The sequence below is a fragment of the Musca domestica genome, unplaced genomic scaffold (assembly GCF_030504385.1).
Source record: "Musca domestica strain aabys unplaced genomic scaffold, Musca_domestica.polishedcontigs.V.1.1 33, whole genome shotgun sequence".
Lineage (NCBI taxonomy): Eukaryota > Metazoa > Arthropoda > Insecta > Diptera > Muscidae > Musca > Musca domestica.
The window spans coordinates 1,438,841-1,460,903 of record NW_026712312.1 but is presented as its reverse complement, the minus strand read 5'-3'; the positions used below and the strand labels follow the sequence as shown (position 1 = coordinate 1,460,903).

Sequence of the window (22,063 nt, the reverse complement as noted above, 5' to 3'; positions counted from 1 at the left end):
GCAAGAAAGAATGCTCAAATAGTTCGTTGCAATTGTATTTGGCTTCATAATATTTATATTAATATCACCTATTAACATTAGATTGTCTTTTCGGTTTATGCTATTTAATAAATTATCTATTTCTTGTAAGAAAAGTTTTAAGTTCGAACTTGGTGGGCGATATATTGGTATAAGAACAACATTCGTAGTATCAGATATATTTATTTCCAATTTGGTAATTTCAGCCGATTTTAATTCAATTTGTAATTGTTTATATACTAAATTCTTTCTAATATAAACAGCAATACCACCACCTTTACCAATTCGATTTAGAAATACAGCATTGAAATCATTTATAACATAGAATTGATTCTCTTCATTTGATATATTGGTTTCGCACAATACTATTATTATACCCTACAACACTATGTGTTGGGGGTATTATAAGTTTGATTGGGCCAGAATTTATGTAACACCTCGAAATATTGGTTTCCCATATAGGAAAGTATATATGGATCTTCCTAGCTCGCCGAGCTGAGTTGATCTAGCTATGTATGTCCGTCCGTCCGTCTGTCCGTCTGTCCGTCTGTCCATGTTAATTTGTAATCACTCTACAGGTCGCAATTATGGTCCGATCTTCACGAAATTTAGAATGGAGGTGGGACTAGGGTCAGAATAGAACCCTATTTCTTTTGGAGATGATCGCCAAATGTTTAGGGGTTGAAATGGACCAAATACTGAAAAAATGTCGGATTTTGCAGTAGCTATACAGGTCGCAATTATAGACCAATCGACGCGGAATTTCGCATGTAGCTAGAGTTTAGGGCGGGGAAGAAGCCTACTAATTTGGGTCATCGGATAATATTTAGCGGGTAAAATATACCATATATTTTTTGTTGAAAAAATTCAAAAATTTTCATTAAACCGCGAATATTTTAAATCCCGGCGAAATCACAAAGCCATCACAAGGTTACTTCTGACCTTTACATTGGTCTTAACATCCAACAAATCGGATATATAGCAAAATATGTGCGATATATGTCTATCAAAGAAGATATGCTTGAAAGATCTCTTATATGTCGAGAACGGCTGAACTGATTTCGACAGTTCTCATTAATTCAGAATGGCCTCTTGGCAGGAAAGAAAAAACGTCTAAAAAAATCGCATAAAAATATCTCTCTAAAGATGAAAATATTGATTTTGTAAAATTTTCTCATATTTTTTCAATTTTGTCATATTTTTGGCATATTTTCATTTTTAATTAAACATTTGGTAATATTTCTACAGCTAACAAAACTAAGTAGTTGGGATATCAGGATATCATATAAAGATCGCATTTATGGCCCGATCCTTACGAAATTTTTCATGGGTATAAGATGAGGGTCAGAATAAAAGCCTACTCTTTTTGGAGATGATCGCCATATATTTAAGGGTTGAAATGGACCAAAAAACTGCAAAATTGTCGGCAGGTCGTAATTATCGCCCGATCCTCACGCATATTTGAATGGGGGTTACCGCACATTGCAAAAGCCAAGCAGTTTTTAATGGCCATCCAAAAATATTCAATGTGTGAAATAGTTTGTCAACTGTTGTAGACAAAATACGAAAGTGTCCATTCCAGAGACTTGTTGGAGAATTTACAAATACAGGAAAGACGCACTTCTGACTATTTCGTTAACGCTGATTTCGTTAAGGAATATAGTCAAATATCTGTATCTCATATAGATGCGTTTCAGTCAAAAACCAATAATAAATGTTAATCTTTTGCCACTTCTAAGAGATTATTGGTCTTTGGGAAATATTGGTTCCAGATCTAGGAAGACCATTTACGTGCAAAATCTACCAATTAATTGGAAATGAGCAAATTAGTTTAAGTTGCTATTATTCGTTTTTTTTTTCTTTTATTATTTGTCACAATATCTTGTAGAATTCTTTCGAGTATCTCGCCTATATAAACTGTATCATTTATTATAGTGTTGTAGGGTATTCAACGGTCGGCCCCGCTCGACTGTAGCCTTTGCTTACTTGTTTTAATTTCATTTATTATGTTTTTTATATTTGCAATTAGAGGCAAGAAATTTTTCCTCATTGATCGAATGTTTAAATGAATGATAGACATTTTAAAATTTAGATAGCTGTTGGCTATTTCATTAAAGCCGTTTAATATGAATTCGTTATAATCCATTTCACAAAAGATTTTATTAATGTTTTTACAAAATATTTTATAAATGTTTTTATTTTTGTATTTAAAAACTGTTTTTAATTTATTAGGAAATTATTTATTGAAGTTTTTCGTTTCGTAACTAGATACAGTTAGGAAAAGTTATCTTTTTAACAATTATTGTAATGCTCTTTTTTTAAGTCACTATCTTACACACGTGATTCAATATTTATACGACAAAAAAGAAAATTGTTTATAATTGTGATTGCGGTAAGTTTGTTGATGTTATAATTTCCAAATCTGACGTGTTATTTATTATTACAAAGCGAGAGCTTTCATTTCTTCGGGCATATATATTTCCGCTTTTCACCCATATGAACTTCCATCCGCTTTCTTTAGCCTTTGTTTTTGTCATCCAAAGAAGACGTTTGTTGTGTTGTGTGAGTTCATCATTCACATATAGCAAAGCTTTCGACCCATTTGACTGTTCAACCTCCACTCTGTGATTCTTGACTTTACTCATTATCTCTCTTTTCTTGGCGAGAGTAGTAAATTCAATAATAACTTTATTCTTTCTGGTTATTTTTATTGCTCTTTCTATGTCAGTTTTGTTTATTTCTACACCTGTGTTTTCACTTATTTTTTTTAACACAACCTCAGCATCCAGGCTCTCATCTATCACATTCCCGATTTCTATATTCTTATCGATGGCTCTTTGCTCTAGCTTACTTACTCTATCGTTTAGTTCATTTATTTGCTCGGTTTTTTGTTTGTCTCTCATTTGGAGTTCGGATATTTCATTCGTTATTGTTGCTACATTTTTGTTGATGTCTGCTATGTGCTATTCAATATTCGAGATTTTTGAGTTCATTGTACTCATATTTAATGAGAGTTGTTTCAAAACGTTTTGAATATCAGTCAGTTGTGTAGACATATCGTTGTTGTTCAGAGATAAAGATGTTGTACCGTTTTTAATTTGATAAAAGTTTTATAAAATAAGGAGTACTTAGGTAAGACTTGATTTTGGTGGATTGATACCAAACAGCCATAGTTGCCATAAACTAAATTTAATTTTTTTGTTTGTTTTAAGCGCTATCTTAAAATACATTTTGTGATAATTCACGAATTTCAAATAAGCTAAAATTAAACAAGTCAAAAATATGTGTCAATTTTGTCGACAGATGTATACCCTCAGCCAATGTTCGATTAGTTTAATCTATTTTGACTTCTGTTATGATTATTCAAACTATTGACCCTCTATGGAGTATGTTTCGAAAGAGTGGGCCAATATTTTCCATCTTGTATTGGACCAAAATACATATTATATAAATATTGCGACGTGCCAGGTTTGGACTATATTGGTTACTTCCTTCACTTCAGATGAGAAATATTATAATATTTGGAGAATTTTAAAATGTGTGGGAGGTTCCAGATATTGTCGACCGAAGTATTTCATTTTCATATTTCATCTATGGGCCAAATTTCCAGAAAATCTAACATTTATATACAGTTTCATGCGAAGTCATAAATTCCATATTCATCTCAGGTTTCTGGTTGGGAGAATATTTTTGGATATAGCAAGTTGTAAAGAATCGTTGATTTGTTTCACAAGTTATCTATATCAATAAAAGAGTAAAGTAATTGTCTGACTGACTTAAAGATTCATCATGTTAGAATCTGAAAATTTCTGGGGTAAGGGTCACTCTTGGTCCGAAGTGGTCAGATAAGGCTGGGTTTTTAGAAATTCGCACTAGAACGGTACAAAAAATATAAAAAAGGTACTAAATATGATACCCTTTGTATTTGACGAACCAGTAGAGCCAGAACTCGTAAATTTCACCTTTGGAGTGAGTAATGGAAAGAGATTTTGAAAATTCACACTATAAGTGTACGAAAAGTTCTAAAATGTGCTACATTTGGTACGAAAAGCTTTAAATTCGGCTTGGGAATGAAGGTTGAGGAGTAGGGTCGATGTAAGGAGGTAGTTTTGGAAGTGTGTACTCATTAATACGAAAAGTACTGGTAATATTTGGATGGACCGATAGAGCTGGAGTTACCAAAATGAGTGGACCGATATATCCCATCTTGTGTTGGTAGGAATAATAGAATGTGTGAAATATTAAGGGAACCCGATGCTTATATCGGAGGGGAGTGAGTGGACCGAAGGAGTGGACCGATCACACCAGATCGTGGATTGATAAAAATATTTTAATGTATGTAATTTGAAGACTATTGGAGTCTTACATCATATTTGAAAAAAAAAAGACATTTTCTGGGGCAGGTATCACAAAAATTGGCCGATATTGGCCATCTCCGAACTCGATCTAAGTTTGACAATAATATTACGATATACCAAGTTTGCATCAAATCGGATGCTCCCTTCGAGAGTTATAGTGCGCACCAACCAGCCAGACAGACAGACAGATGGACGGACGGACATCGCAAGATCGACTCCAAATGTCCTGAAACGGATTTGGTCCAAAGAGACCTTGGGTCCAAAACCGTTATTTCGATTAGGCACGCTTTGGCCGTATCAAATTATATATACCCTCTCTAGCCATATGGCTGAGGGTATAATTAATACTTTGTATTGGATAAACAGAATAAGCTAGAATTCCTAAATTCGGAATAACGGTAACTGAGTGCAGGATAGATTACCATAGGCGTTATGAAAATTCGAATGGTTTTACTCATATCATCCTCTGTAAACTTCCATCTAAACGATTTTTAAGAGTTTTTGGTGTGAAAGGTAACATTTTTCTAATTATAAACAAGTTAAAAAGCAGTAGGTTCGGCCGGCCGAACTTTGAATACCCTGCACCATTTGGAACGAATTTTCAAAAAATAATGTTCTTAAAAATACCGAATATAGCCGTTATATTGGGGTCTATACGACGTGGACCTACATAGGCATTGTTTGTCATAAGCCATTACCATATTCAAATTCGAAACTTGAAATAAACAGCGAATAATGTAGCTAAAATCAACAAAATATCGTATATAGGGAGGTACCGTTATATCGTAGCATAGACAATTTTCTGTCACAGGCTACAGCATCCATTACGAATTTCAAATACGACATCTCAAACAATTTCGGTGGGTATTGTACTTAAAGTCGTCAAAATACCGAATATAGAGAGGTGCTGATATATGGGGCCTATACGAAGACCTGTACCTGCATAGGCAATTTTCTGCACGGACTGTAGTATCCATTACAAATCTCAAATACCAAATTTAAAACAATTCCGGTGAATAATGTCGCTAAAATCATCAAAGTACGGAATAAAGGGAGGTACCGTTATATGGGGGCTATACCAAAACGTGAACCTACATGGACCATTTTCAGTACCAAAAGTCCTGCAGACATAATATACATTTGAGTAAAATTTTATCAATCTACTTCAATTCGTTCGGAAGCTAGAGTGATTTCCACAGACGGACGGACATCGATAAATCGACATAGAGTTTTACGCTGATCAAGAATATATATACTTTGTGGGGTCTAAAATGTATATTTCGAGGTGTTACAAACAGAATGACAAACATAATATACCGCCCTAATATACAAACTTAATATACACTATTCAACAAAAAAAAAATATAATAATAATAAGTAAATAAATAAATAAATAATGATAATAATAACAATAAAACTAATAAATAAGTAAATAAATCTTTAAAATAACTTGAAATTAAATATAATAATAATAATAATAATAATATTATTATTATTTATAATAATATTAATAATTATATTAATAATTATGATAATAATAATAATAATAATAATAATAATAATAATAATAATAATAATAATAATAATAATAATAATAATAATAATAATAATAATAATAATAATAATAATAATAATAATAATAATAATAATAATAATAATAATAATAATAATAATAATAATAATAATAATAATAATAATAATAATAATAATAATAAAAATAATAATAATAATAATAATAATAATAATAATAATAATAATAATAATAATAATAATAATAATAATAACAATAATACTTGCCTTCCTGACTCTTGTTGGCGATGCATCAGTTACGGAGGGACCACACTACAACGTCGAAAAATGTTCCTATAATCTAGGAAATACGAACTGTCTCAAATAATATTTTTAATCAATTCATATATTGTAATGATAAACTGAACCATTATAAACTTGATACTTCGAAATCTCTTCTAAATTAAGAAAAACCCAACAAAGGAGACAGAACATTACGCCACCAATAAGATGACACCGAGTTTACATATTTATGGTCTGGCCAAAGGAAATGTTTTCTAGAGAGAGAGAGTGAGAGCAAAAAATACCAAAACACAAAACTAAATGAATCGAAACTAAATTAAACACGATTCCCAAGGACGAAACTAATAACATGGGCTAAGACGATGGTGAAGAAGAAACAGAGCAGCAGCTAGCAGAGTAACAGCAGTAAATGCCAACAGAATAAGAATAAAATAAACAACAAAAAATGCATTGCACAGAACCCAATGAGCTGTTTACACACTGTGCCATCTTTTTTACATTTACGTTCTTTTCCTTCTTTTTTTTTTGTTGGTGTGTCATCTACAAAACTACACAACAAAGTAAGTTTTTATTTGGCTTACTTGCCTGCCTGCCTGGCTCTTGTTGGCGATGCATCAGCAGCACCACAAGATGCACCCAAGAGATACCACAGGCCAACAGATATGAGTTGTAAAAAAAAAACAACAGCTTAACAACAGCAGTAGCAACAACTGTAATAAAAGCTAAAAATAAAATTGCGGCGATTACGGTGAAGGCAAGTTGTGGCAAGTGCAATGTATATATGTACATATATAGGTATATATATATGTCTACTTCTATATAACCTTGTCGAGGTTGTTGCAATAACAAAACTACAACAGGAAGAAAATTATTGAAAAATTCGACGCATTATATTATAATATATTATATTATGTTATATTATATTATATTATATTATATATATATTATATTATATTATATTATATTATATTATATTATATTATATTATATTATATTATATTATATTATATTATATTATATATATTATATTATATTATATTATATTATATTATATTATATTATATTATATATATTATATTATATTATTATATATTATATATATTATATTATATTATATTATATTATATTATATTATATTATATTATATTATATTATATTATATTATATTATATTATATTATTATATTATATTATATTATATTATATATATATTATATTATATTATATTATATTATATTATATTATATTATATTATATTATATTATATTATATTATATTATATTATATTATATTATATTATATTATATTATATTATATTATATTATATTATATTATATTATATTATATTATATTATATTATATTATATTATATTATATTATATTATATTATATTATATTATATTTATATTATATTATATTCTATTATATTATATTATATTATATTATATTATATTATATTATATTATATTATATTATATATATTATATTATATTATATTATATTATATTATATTATATATTATATTATATTATATTATATTATATTATATTATATTATATATATATTATATTATATTATATTATATTATATTATATTATATTATATTATATTATATTATATTATATTATATTATATTATATTATATTATATTATATTATATTATATTATATTATATTATATTATATTATATTATATTATATTATATTATATTATATTATATTATATTATTATATATTATATTATATATATTATATTATATTATATTATATTATATTATATTATATTATATTATATATATATATATATTATATTATATTATATTATATATATTATATTATATTATATATATTATATTATATTATATTATATATATTATATTATATTATATTATATTATATTATATTATATTATATTATATTATATTATATTATATTATATTATATTATATTATATTATATTATATTATATTATATTATATTATATTATATTTATTATATTATATTATATTATATATATTATATTTATTATATATATATATATTATATTATATTATATTATATTATATTATATATATTATATTATATTATTTATTATATTATATTATATTATATTTATATTATATTATATTATATTATATTATATTATATTATATTATATTATATTATATTATATTATATTATATTATATTATATTATATTATTATATATTATATTATATTATATTATATTATATTATATTATATTATATTATATTATATTATATTATATTAAAAGGTAAACCGTGATTAAGAGATTTTAATTTTTTTTAAAACACGTTCCCCCACTGTGCCCCTTTCTGTCAGGTGTAACTGTAAGACGTAGAAAACCTCACACCAGCTAAGCGACAAATAGCCTGTTTCGTGGATACCTTCGTATCCTTTACACAAAGTTATTTTTATTTCTTTCAAATACAAAAATGAGGAGACGTTCAGAGATTGCAAACCATGATTTACAGTGGCTCACAAGTGAATAAAATCGGTAAAGAAATAATTTATATGTGAAAAAATAGGCATAAAATTAGAACAACTTTTGACCTCATAGAAAGACAAAATGAGAACTTTCGGATTTATTTGAGATTCAATTTCTCCTTGCCTTAGCTTCTATATCCTTCGTCATGCTATGGCATGTATAAATAAATAAAAAAGTATTTCCCTATAATTTTAAATTTTTAAAAAAAAATATAATTTCTAAGAAATAATTTCGGAACGATACTCCTCATCGAGTATGTTAATGAGCCCATCTGATCACTCAAACATATTTAAATTATAATTACAGACCATCTCCCAAGGACCTCTTTAACCACCGTACAAAAAAAAATCATTCACCAAAAAAATACGAAACCGGTCGCTGGTTGTTACAAAGCCCCAGGGTATGTTTTTGTGTTACCTTGTTGACTGGTTGCAGCAGTCTCTCTCTGCACCACGCTCCATCCGCTGTTCGGTTCTTGTTGCTGTGGCATGGTAATATGCACGTGTTGACGTTAAAAGACATAACAACGCGCCAATGTCATTCAAGTGTAAGCCGCATGTCCAAGCTTATCCTTCTTCTCCGCCACTACCTCCTCCGCCAACGCCAAGTAAGCGATAGGGATAAGTTGCATCTTTAGATTGTGTTTCCACTTCAGTGCTTTGCTTGAAAGCATTCTGTGGCAAGTGTAATATTCTTGGCTGATTGCATCTTGGCAGCAGTGAAGTAAAAGAACATGCTTCGATTTACTTTGTGTTGGCTGGGCTGTTTTTTTTTATAACTTAATACAAGTCTATCGAGAGTGAGGAGAGGAAAAAAGGATTTCGGAAAAGAGGAACATGTATACAGATTTTCTTATATGAATTTTTATAAATAAAGCGTGTATTCATACGTCATTGGTCTTTTTAATCTGTATGAACAAAAGCGTAAAGTAATTGACTGACTGGTTGATTGACTGACTTAATGATTCATCAACGCCCATATGAAGGCGGCTGAAGCTAGAATCTTGAAATTTTGGGTGAGGGTCACTCTTGGTCCGAAAGTGTCAATTGAGGCTGGGTTTTTGAAAATTCGTGCTAGAATGGTACTTAATATGGTAAACTTTTTATTTGACTAATCAGTAGAGCTAGAACTTTTAGATTTGGAGTGAAAGTCACTGATAGAGTGTACCAAGGCGTTTAGGTTAGTTTATTCTAAAAACTTGAAATTTGAAATGGGAATCCAGGTTAAGGAGTAGGGTGGATGTAAGGAGGTAGTGTGGGAATTGCATATTCATTTAGACGAAAAGTCCATTGTGCAATGGTTTTACTTACATCCTCCTCGGAAAACTTCGAAATAAAAGAATTGGATGACCTTTTGGTGTAAAATGTAAACACTTTCCTATTATTCTTATCGAAAATATAACAAGTAAAATAGCTGTAATTTCGGCCGGGCCGATCTTTAAATACCCTCCACCATTTGGAACGATTTTGACAATTTTCAAAAAAAAAAAAAAATAAAATAAATAAATAAATAAAATAAAATCTGTTAAAAATTCTGTTAAAATGTAGCCATTATATTAGGGTCTATACGACGACGTGGACCTGCATAGGCACCTTTGTCGTAAACCATTACAATACTCAACTGCGAAACTTGAATGAAAAAAAATCAATGAATAATGTAGCTAAAATCATCAAAATACCGAATATCGGAAGGTATCGTTATATGGGAGATAAACGAAGACATGGACCTGCATAGAAAAATTTCTTTCTAAGGCTGCCCAATTTAAAACAATTCCGGTGAATAATGTGGCCAAAAACATCAAAATACCGAATATCGGGAGGTACCGTTATATGGGGGCTGTACGAACACGTGGATCTGCACAGATAATTTTCTGTCATAGGCTGTAGTATCCACTACGAACTTCAAATACCAAATTTGAAACAATTCCGTTGAATAATGTCGCTAAAATCATCAAAATGCCGAATATCGGGAGGTACCGTTATATGGGGTCTATACGAAGACGTGGACCTGCACAGACAATCTCCTGTCATAGACTGTAGCATTCATTACGAACATCAAATCCAAAATTTGAAAGTATTCCGGTGAATAGTGTCGCTAAAAACAACAAAGTACCGAATATCGGGAGCTGCACAGACAATTATCTGTCTTAGGCTATAGTATCCATTACAAACTTTAAATACCAAATTTGAAACAATTCCGGTAAATAATGTCACTAAAGTCTTTAAAATACCGAATATCGGGAGGTACTGTTGTATGGGGGCTATACCTGCAGACATAACATACATTTGAGTAAAATTCTATCAGTCAACTTCAGTTCGTTCGGAAGCTAGAGTGATTTCCACAGACGGACGGACATCGCTAAATAGACATAGAATTTTATGCTGATCATGGGGTCTAAAATGTATATTTCGAGGTGTTACAAACAGAATGACAAATTTAATATACCCTCCATACTATGATGGAGGGTATAAAGAGGCCTAACACGAACTGTCGGAACGAATCTAACATTTTTAGTTGGGCTTTTCGCTGTGGAACCTTACTGTTGTTTATATTTTAATGATCAGCTCCATATTGCGGCATCTCCCAATTATTGGTATTTTAGGGGTTCTGACACCTACCAAAGCGGCTTCTCGGTGCGTAGCTGAGCCTGATATTTCGTGTTTTTTTTTGTGGATAGAATAACTCCTTTCGGAAATTATTCAATATTAGTAAAGACCCTTTTTGAAAAACTTCCGATTTGATTATAAGTCAATTTCGAACCGGTTGACCTTAAAATCGCTATTGATGGCTTTTTTTGAAAATATAACTCGTAAGAGCCCTAATTAATTGCTATTAGTTTTTTTTTTTAATTACTCACAGAAACTTTTTTTTTTAAAAATCCATCTGCGCATTACTTTCGAAAAATTCTCAGCCCATGTGGTCTATGTTAGCATTTAGCGTTCAATTATAATTCAAGATTGACAGGTGTTACTTACATGTCACGTGTCTGCGTGTCGGTTACGGGACATCGATGTCAATGGCACAAAATAATGCCGTATTCCGTTGCCAAATATTGGCTGGCACTCGAGCAAATCGAAATGAGTTGGCAATTAATAATATTGACACAGTAACCGAATGATTTTGGGTTGGAAGCTATGTTGCTGCGGCTTCTGTTGTTGTTATTCTTATTTGGTGACTTTTTTCCGCTGTGGTGACAGTAATGTGTGGCGTATTTAACACTTTTTGTATTTTTTTATTTTTAACAAAAATAATATTTAGCACCTATGTCTTTCAATGATATATGGAGGGTTCCGTTATATTTATTTTATATTTTATTTCACTTTTTTTCTCACTTACACACAACTGATTTGTTGTGGATTTTAACAGACGGCACTTGGAAAACCAGCAAATACAGCTGCAAATAGAAGAGAGCAAGAGAGAGAGAGAGAGAGAGGGACGATTCAAAATTGGTTCATGTTCACAAACGAATGGTTTTTAATTAACAATTTTTGCATATTGATTTAATTTATATATCTGACGTTATTAAAAAAAAATACAAAAAAAGTGAAAAAAACGAAAAATCAAACAAATAAATGTCACATATGTCAACGTAATAAAGACAGCACAAGATGAATGAAGGAAAAACATGAGAAACTTTAAATAACTTTTTTTGTAGTTTTGGTTTTGTTGTTGGGGAAAACATTTTGCATTTGTTATCGAATCGACTTTTTTGTTTTGCCATAATGTAATTATTGCAATAGAATTAAAGCAATTAATTACATTTGTTATTTTTATTTATATATTATTGGTTGTAATTAAATATTAAAAGCTATACAGATGTAGCTGCTTATTCGGAGGTTGTTTTTTTTTTTTTTTTTGTTGCGAAATTTATACATTTGATTGATTAAGTTATATTTCCATTTTCGTAAAATTAAGAGAAATTAAATTGTCTGTATTTCAGAATAATTTGTCACACGTATTTGTAATTGTCGGTGGTTTTATTATTTTATGGTTTACATTATTGTGCATGTGCGGGGCATGCTGTTGTTGGGGTCAGTCAGGGCTGTTATAAAATATGGCTTATGAATCATTTTGATATTGCAAAATTCTGAGTAAATCAAAAAAATATAAAAAAAATGTATTAACAATTACAAACAGCATTTAGTTCGGCTGGTCTGAATATCATTATGAATGTTTAACCCTAATAATGGTCTTATTCTCTGCTCGAATCTAGAGGCAGTTATATTGAGGCTATGCGAAGAAGTAGTTCTGTATAGCCATGTAACTGCCATAGAAGGCGGTGTCTATTATGAACTACAAATTTGAAATAATGCCGGTGAAAAGAAGAAAAAATTTTAAAATACTGAATATTGGCAGGTACACAGATGTGGACCCGAAGAAGGCTATGCGAAGAAGTAGACCTGTATATCCATGCATCTGCCAAAGAAGGCGGTTTCTGTTATGAACTTCAAATTTGAAATAATGCCGGTGAAATTAAGAAAATTCTTTAAAAGGTACAGAGATGTGGACCCGAATAAGTGTAGAATCCATTACGAACTTCAAATTGTAGGCTATAGAGGAGGGTATACAGATTTTAACCCCCTGGGCGGGAATTACGCGGTGATGTTTCAAGTCTGATACAATGTTGGAAATTTCAACAAAAACGAACTCCAAATTGGAGGCTATAGTGGAGGGTATAAAGATTTTGACCCTCTGGGCGGGAATTACGCAGTGATGTTTTAAGTCTCATACGAAGTTGGAAATTTCGACCAAAACATATACTCACTTTCATTTCTGGGATACTTAAGTGTTTTATACCCTCCACAATAGTATGGAGGGTAAAGTAAGTTTGTCCTTCCATTTGTAACACCTCGAAATATACATTTTAGACACCACAAAGTTGATCAGCATAAAATTATATGTCTAAGTCCGTCTCTCCGTCTGTGGAGATCACTCAAGCTTCCGTACGAAATGAAAATTTTACTCAGATGCGTGTTTGTTCTGCAGGATTTTCGGTATTGGAAATTGGCTATATAGGTCCACGTTTTAATATAGTCCCCATATAACTGTACTTCCTTATATTCCGTATTTCGACGATTTCCGCGACATTAATCACCAGAATTGTTTCAAATTTCGTATTTTAAGTTCGTAATGGGTACTACAAATGCAGGTCCAAGTCTTCGTATATTCGGTACTTTGACAATTTTCTCGACTTTATTCGCCGTAATTGTTTGATATGTCATATTTAAAGTTCGTAATAAGTGTTACATCGTATGACCGAAAATTCCATATGAATGTCCAGGCCTTCGTATATCCCCCATATAACTGTATCTCCAGGTATTCGGTATTTTTATGATTTTATCGATATTATTCACCAGAATTGTTTCAAATTTCGTATTTGAAGTTCCTAATGGGTACTTCAGTCGATGAAAGACAATTGCATATGCAGGTCCAAGTCTTCGGATAGCGCCCAAGTAACGATTCTTCCCAATATTCGGTATGTTGATGATTTTTCAATGGATTTCAATGGATTTTTCTTTTTTTTTTAAATTTTAAATTTCTTGCGATTGGTAGAGGATATACAAAGATCGGCCCGGCCAAACTGACTGCTTTTTAATTTTTTTTAATGTGTTTATTGTGGGTGGGCACCACTTCACTCTGGATTTTTATACCCTACACCACATAGTGGTAAGGGTATTATGTCTTTGTGCATTTGTTTGTAACATGGAGAAGGAAACGAGATAGACCCATAGTTACTTTTGAGAACCTTCATAGAATCACTTTCTGAGTCGATTTATGCATGTCAGTCCGTCCGTCCGTCCGTCCGTCCATGTATTCTTGTGAACAAAATGCAGGTCGCATTTATTATCCGATTGAGATGAAATTTTCCAAACAACATTTTTTTGGCCCAAGGACGAACCCTATTGAAATTGGTGAGAATCGGATCAAATTTAGATATAGCTCCCATATATATCTTCATCCGATTTCGGGTTAAATGTGCACCAAATGGCCAATATCAGCCCAAATGGCCCGAATTTTGGCACATGTGACCGAGATTAGCCTTAAAGCAAATACAACAAATTTGGAGAAAATCGGTTCAGAAACAGCTATAGCTCCCATATATATATTCATCCGATTTCGGTTTAAATGTGCACCAAATGTCCACTATCAGTCCAAATTACCTGAATTTTGGCACACCCAACCGAGTTCGGCCTAGAAGCAAGTATATCAAATTTGAGAAAATCGGTTCAGATATAGCTATAGCTCCCATATATATCTTTCATCCGATTTGGTGTTTAAGCCTCTCACATTCGTAATATGCACTTCACAAGAATAATATTTGGTACCAGATATAAGATACAGCCCAGAAATAGCTGTTTGTAATTTTATCGAAATCGGTTCAGATTTGGATATAGCTCCCATATATATCTTCATCCGATTTCGGGTTAATTGTGCACCAAATGGCCGATATAAGTCCAAATGGACTGAATTTTAGTACATCGGACCAAATTCAGCCTAGAAGCAAGTATATCAAATTTAGTGAAAATCGGTTCAGATATAGATATAGCAACCATATATATGTTTCATCCGATTTAGAGTTTTAATCCCATACATTTGTAATATTCACTCCACAACCGTGATATTTGGTACCAGGTATTAGATGGAGCACAGGAATAGCTGTTTTAAATTTTATCGAAATCGGTTCAGATTTGGATATAGCTCTCATATATATCTTCATCCGAATTCGGGTTAAATGTGCACTAAATGGTCAATATCAGCCCAAATCACCAGTCTAGAAGATAATACGTAAAATTTGGAGAAACCCGGTTCAGAGATAGCTATAGTTCGTGAAATGCACGATAGAATTAGATAGATTTTGATTTTGTACCAAATATCTCATAGAGCTCTGAAATGCCCTGTATAAACCTTTTTACGAGAGCTCTACTAAATATGCATAGTGGTGTAGGGTATCATATAGTCGGCCCCGCCCGACTTTTGAGCTTTCCTTACTGGTTTGGTGATAGATATGTACCAATGTGTAAAGTTTGTCCGAAATCGAGAAATAATTCATTTTGCTTCGGTGATAGTTAAAATAAATCAATGTTTTGATGCTTCTTGACGGAGATATGAAAAGAAGTGGGCCAATATTGTCAATTTGCATATCTGACATAGATCTGATATGAATATTTGTAAGTGTATTGCTCCAATTTTATCTTATACCACATGGGCTTAATATTAGATTTATAAATTGTTTCTGAAAAATGACTACTATTGTGGGTGAGGTATCAGAAGATGAGGACTGATGTGGAAAATTAGCATCAATCTATGTTGGGCAAAATACATCAAAATGCTGTAGATTCGGCCGGCCCGAACTTTGAATACCCTCCACCATTTGAAACGAATTTGGCAATTCTCAAAAACAATAAATTCTGTTAAAATCTTAAAAATACCGAATGTAGCAGTTATATTAGTGTCTAGACGACGACTTTTGTCATAAGCCATTACAATATTAAAATGCGACACTTAAAATAATCGCTGAATAATGTAGCTAAAATCATCAATATACCGAATATCGGGAAGTACCGTTATATGGAGGCTATACGAAGACGTGGACCTGCACAGACGATTTTCGGTCATTGGCTGTAGTAACCATTACGAACTTCAAATACCAAATTTAAAACATTTCCGTTGAATAATGTCGCTTAAATTACCGAAAATAGTGTGGTACCATTATATGGGGGCTATACGAAGACATAACATTTTCTGTCTTACGCTGTAGTATCCATAACGAAATTTAAATACCAAATTTTAAACAATTCAGGTTAAATTACGAAGAATTAGAAATATATATTGGATTTTATCCCTTTCTGCCAAAAGACAATTCCGAATTTATCTGAATCCTTAAAATCAGACAACTGTTCTTGAGTTATAAGCGTAGTAACTAACACAACTTTCTTTTATATATATATATATATATATATATATATATATATATATATATATATATATATATATATATATATATATATATATATATATATATATATATATATATATATATATATATATATATATAGATTTTAAATTTCAGATTTTATTAGTTTACCTTATTTACCGCTTTGTTTATGGTTGATAAATGCAGAAACAAAAAAATCGACCTATAGTTCTTCGAAAACACCTTATTTTAAAATTACTGCTACTTCGGCAGTCAAACTTTTCACTATTTTTTAATTTAAATTATTTTTATCTATTCTCACTTTTAATATTTGTTTATAAAAAATACATAATTTGTATCTATATCACTTTCTCTATTGCAGAATTCAATGTGCTCTCAAAATTATATCTTACACACTCACAACTAAAATCCGAATACGGAAGTTTGTTTGTTCAGCAAAAAAATGCAAGTGTTAAAAATCACAGATCATTAGTATTAATTCAAGGAGCCGAATGCTTGTGAACCAGCAAACTGGCAGCGTTTTTCGCGTCAGCGTTTTGTATTAAAATTATTTTGTAATAATTTTGAAAACAACAAATTGACAATATTTTAAAATATACACACATCAATGTTTAATAGCAATAATGTAAAGACTACAATTCTAGCAAAAAAAAAAAAATTCACTCTTTTGTTTTATACATTTTTGGCTTTTTACCAAAAAACGAAAAATGAAAAGAGAAAATCCACCCAAAAAAAGAGAATCATAAAATACAACAAAAAGAAAAAAAGGAAAGCATTTCATTCATTATGATGAACACAGTTTCAATATTTTGCTTTCTTTCTTTTGCCTGCGGAGCAATGTTCTTTGCTTTTGCTTCTGTTTTTTTTTTTGCTTTTCTTTTGTTCTTATTATTTTTATTTGGCAAAATCTTTTTTTTGTGGGAATTTTTTTGTTTTTCTTTCAGGTTGTCTTTGTTTGATTTTCCTATCGCAAAAAGAAAATATTTTATCTGTTGATGGCTTGTTCCTTTGTGTTACTTATTCAATTGATTTATTTCTTTTGTTTTAAAACTTTTGCTTTTATATTATTTTATTTATTTCTTTTGTTTTTTTCTCGCTTATCAAGCACCCACAAATCACGTACACAAACAAATGACAAATTATAGTCACCGCAAACACAAAATCATTGAACTTGAATTTTCATTTTCATTAAAGATTTTTCTTTTACAATTCGAATTTGCACATTTTCCGAACGACGAATGTCAATGCTTTCAATAAATCCCGTGATTTTATTTTATTTTATAAATATATGCCGTTGTACACCGTCTGACGCCGATGACGGTGCTCAATGTTGAGAGAGGTTGTTGTTGCATTTGTCGTTTGCTATTGCTTAATTGTCTAAGGTACCGTTTCGATTTGTTTTGTTTTTGTAAAACTTAATTAAAATAAAATGAGTATTTAATTTTTTTTGCATGTAATTAATAGCACTTGATTTAAATACTTAAAAAAAAAAATTGAAACAAATGAAACAATATTTTTGTTTTTGAGGAAGTGGTGGATAAACGCATTGACACAAGTTAACAGTGGGCTAAAATATTATTTGAAATAATTTGCCACGATCAACAATTTCCAAAATTAATTTGATCAGGATATATAATAGAGATCTGGGGCCCAATTTTTGTTCTATGAAAATGTCAAACTAACAATCTGTAAAGTATCAATCGGTTTTGCCGAAAGATATACACCCTCAGCCAATATTCGACTCTTTGAATACGTTTTGACTTCTGTTACGATTAGTTAAATTGTTGACCCTTTATGGTGTAGGTTCCGAAGGAATGGCCCAATATTCTCCATTTCGTATTAGACATAAAAAACCAGTAAGGAAAGCTCAAAAGTCGGGTGGATACCCTACACCACTATGCATATTTAGTAGAGCTCTCACAAAAGAAAGGTTTATATTGCATTAACTGAGCTCTGGTACAAAATATCATTATGATACAGGGCATAATGGAGATTTAAACACCAAATCGTATGAAACATATATATGGGAGGAAATATGAAATTCTTGCTTCTACGCTAAACCCGGTTGAATTGCGAAAATTCAGTCCATTTGGGCTAATATTAGCCATTTGGTGCACAATAAACCTGAAATCGGACAATGATATATATGGGGGCTATACTCAAATCTTAATCGATCTTTATAAAATTTAAAACAGCTATTTCTTGGCTGTATCTGATATCTGGTACCAAATATTATTTTTGTATCGTGCATTCTACGAATTTGGGGGACTTAAACACCAAATCGGATGAAACATACCTATATATGGGAGCTATAGCTATATATGAACTTATTTTTGATGTATTTGCTTCTAGGCTGAACTCGGTCGGATATACCAGGCCTTTTGAGTTCATTTTGGTCATTTGGTGCTCAATTAACCCGATATCGGCCGAATATATATATGGGAGCTATATCCAAATCTGAACTGATTTCGATAAAATTTAAAACAACTATTTCTGGGCTATGTGGAATGTAAAGGCCTCAAAGACCAAATCGGATGAAATATATATATATATATATATAGAAGTTATACCTATATCTGAACCATCACCAAATTTGAGGTACCTGCTTATGGGCTGAATTCTGTAAGAAATTTAAGAATCCACTCCATTTGGACTGATATTAGCCATTTGGGACATAATAATCCTAAAATCAGTCGTAGATATATATTGGAGCTATATCTAAATTTGGACCAATTTCAATAGGGTTCGTCCTTGAGCCAAACAAATGTTATTTGGAAAATTTCATCTCAATCGAATAATAAATGCCACCAGCATTTTTTTTACAAAAATACTTGAACAGACGGACGGACGGACGGACGGACAGGCGGACGGACGGACATGCAAAAACGACTAAAAAAGGTGATTCTATGCTGATCACCAAAAGGAACTATGGGTCTATCTCGTTTCCTTCTTCATGTTACAAACAAATGCACAAAGTCATAATTCCCTTATCACTATGTGGTGTAGGGTATAATGATATAAATCAGGTATAATGATAAGAATCGGTGACTGGTGTCGCAAACCGATTGGATTTTTTAAACGAATATTTTGAAGATGAAAAATCGTAAATTTTAAGAAAGCAATTTTGAAGGGTCTCAGCCATATGGCTAGAGAGGGTTAATATCATTTGATTCGTTGAAAAAGTGCCTCAAATCCGTTTCAGGACATTTGGAATTGATCTAGCGATGTCCGTCCATCTGTCTGGATGGCTGGTGCAGACGTTAACTCTCGAAGGGAATATCTGATTTGGTATATCTTAATATTATTGTCAAACATAGATCGAGTTCGGAGATGAGCAATATCGGTATACTCTATCAAGTACCTCTCCCCCAAAGGGTCAACATTTTAAATAATTACAACACTTATAAAACGTGATGTAAGACTCCGATTATCTTCAAATTATGCACATCACAATATTTTCATTAACCCAAGGTCTCGTTTGAAGATGGGCCACTCCTTCTGATAGCTCTCTCAGAAAAGTTCTAAACTTTGAGCATCCATGAAGCTCCGAAAAAACGGGAAATGAAGATCCGAATCCATTCAAACGCGATACATCTCAATATTTCCATCTATGCAAGATCTGATATAAATATGATAGAGATGGGACCATTTCTTCTAGTACCTCCCCCACATAGGGTTCAAGATTTTTGAAAAACAAAACGAGCATCCGAGAATGCATCCGACTCTTTTCAAACTTCACACATCCAAATATTTTTTGCTAACGCAAGATCTGTTGTGAAGATGATATGTATCTGGCAACCCCTTCTGGTAACTCACCCATAAAGGGTTACAATTTCCAATACTTATATCTGTCATAACTTGCGAAACAAGTCTGAAATTCGAATAAAATTGGATATAAACTTTCGATTTCCTTCAAATTTTGCACTTACCAATATTTTTAGTGATGGAAATGGAATACTTCGGTCCGCTGTATCTGTAACCTCACGCATATTTTCACATTTTCCAAAAAGGTTCACATATCTCATATAAAGTGTAGGAAGTAGTTGATATAGTCCAATCCTGGCACGTTGAATTATTTTTTTCAGTCTTAGGTCAGATACGAATTGGTCAATATTGAGCAACTGCTTCAGAACCTCCGCCACTAAACCCAAATCATTAATCATAAATCTGACGGCAAAAAGGACTTATACTATTTTACTTGTTTAGAGTACTTTTGATGCCATTTTGAGGGAAATGTCGTGTACTTTTTGGATCAAAAATATCATACTATGTGGTTATAGTGATATTTTTGATAACATGTTTCCTCCTTTGACTCCTTCTTCCTGAAGAAAAATTTTATTTTTTTGGCGTTACATCGAAAAAAAATACCGAATGAATTTCTGTCATTTAGGTAAGATTAAGTATTTTGATGATTTCTGGTACCTATAAAAAATCTTTTGGTTTTGACCATATTTTAAAGAAAGACCCAAAATAACCCCGTCGTTGACTCGCTGGAAGGTTAATATTTTTTGAAGAAAATTATACTCGTGTGGTTGTCCTTAATATTGCCGAAGACAATATATACCTAAATTGAACAGATCTCAAAAAAATCTTATTCCGAAAGTTTCCAAAAATTATTGAAGAGTGGGTAACTTACACTCTCCCTTTTGGTTACTTTGCAATTGAAAGTTTTTAAACGCCAATACACGTGTCTTCCGTATATAGCTCTACCTTCATAATCTGCTGGATTTGTCCCGTAACTATTTTTTTGTGTTGCACGGTGTTATTTTACTATGTTCCACAATTATACGATTTTTAAGAGCTTATCTACTTAATTTCCGATGTAACTATTTCAATAAGTATTCCAGCATTTTACAAGCTTCATAATACAATTTAATAATAAACTCCCCCACACACACACTTGAAACAATGTTGTAAAATAGTGTTCATATAAATTAATTTTGCAACACAACAAAATCATATTAATTATTAAAATGTTAAAATTGATAATCGACAAATTATTCTTATTAAAATGTTTTTCTCGTTTTTTTTTTTTAAATGTGAATAGCGACAATATTATCATGAAAAATCAGTTATAATTTCTTTAATGACCCGGCCATTGTTTAGGTGTTGAAATTTATCGTTTATTTTCCCGCTGAGGCGATTATAATTACATTGAATCAATTCCCAATTCCATATGCAACAATAATTATTTTGCGAGCAATTAAATATCGACAGGGGATGTACTTTAAAACAAAAAATAAAATGTGTAATGAGAGATTTTTTTTTTAAATGAAATGAAAAATTAAGCGATGGGGAGTTTATATAAAACAATTTAATTGGAGAGGGATATTTATATCACCCTCTATGTGGTTTGAAATACTGTGGGGGGCTAGAAGTCAGATAAGGTTTTTTGAGAATTTGTGGGTATTGAAGAACTCGAATTGAAAGTTA

The 22,063-nt window shown here is 31.1% G+C and overlaps 1 protein-coding gene across 2 annotated transcripts in view; it reads right to left on the bottom strand.

Annotated features, from left to right (window-relative positions):
* The window catches only part of LOC101900140 (sodium-coupled monocarboxylate transporter 1), a 301,185-nt gene that overhangs the window by 269,397 nt on the left and 9,725 nt on the right, over positions 1 to 22,063 (bottom strand). Inside the window, exon 2 of one of the 2 annotated variants that reach the window (XM_059125300.1) lies at positions 11,670 to 12,088. The exons of the other annotated variant lie outside the window; for it this stretch is intronic. The gene's annotated coding sequence lies outside the window, so the exon portion shown is untranslated. The remainder of the gene's footprint in view (positions 1 to 11,669; positions 12,089 to 22,063) is intronic. 2 annotated transcript variants of the gene reach the window in all.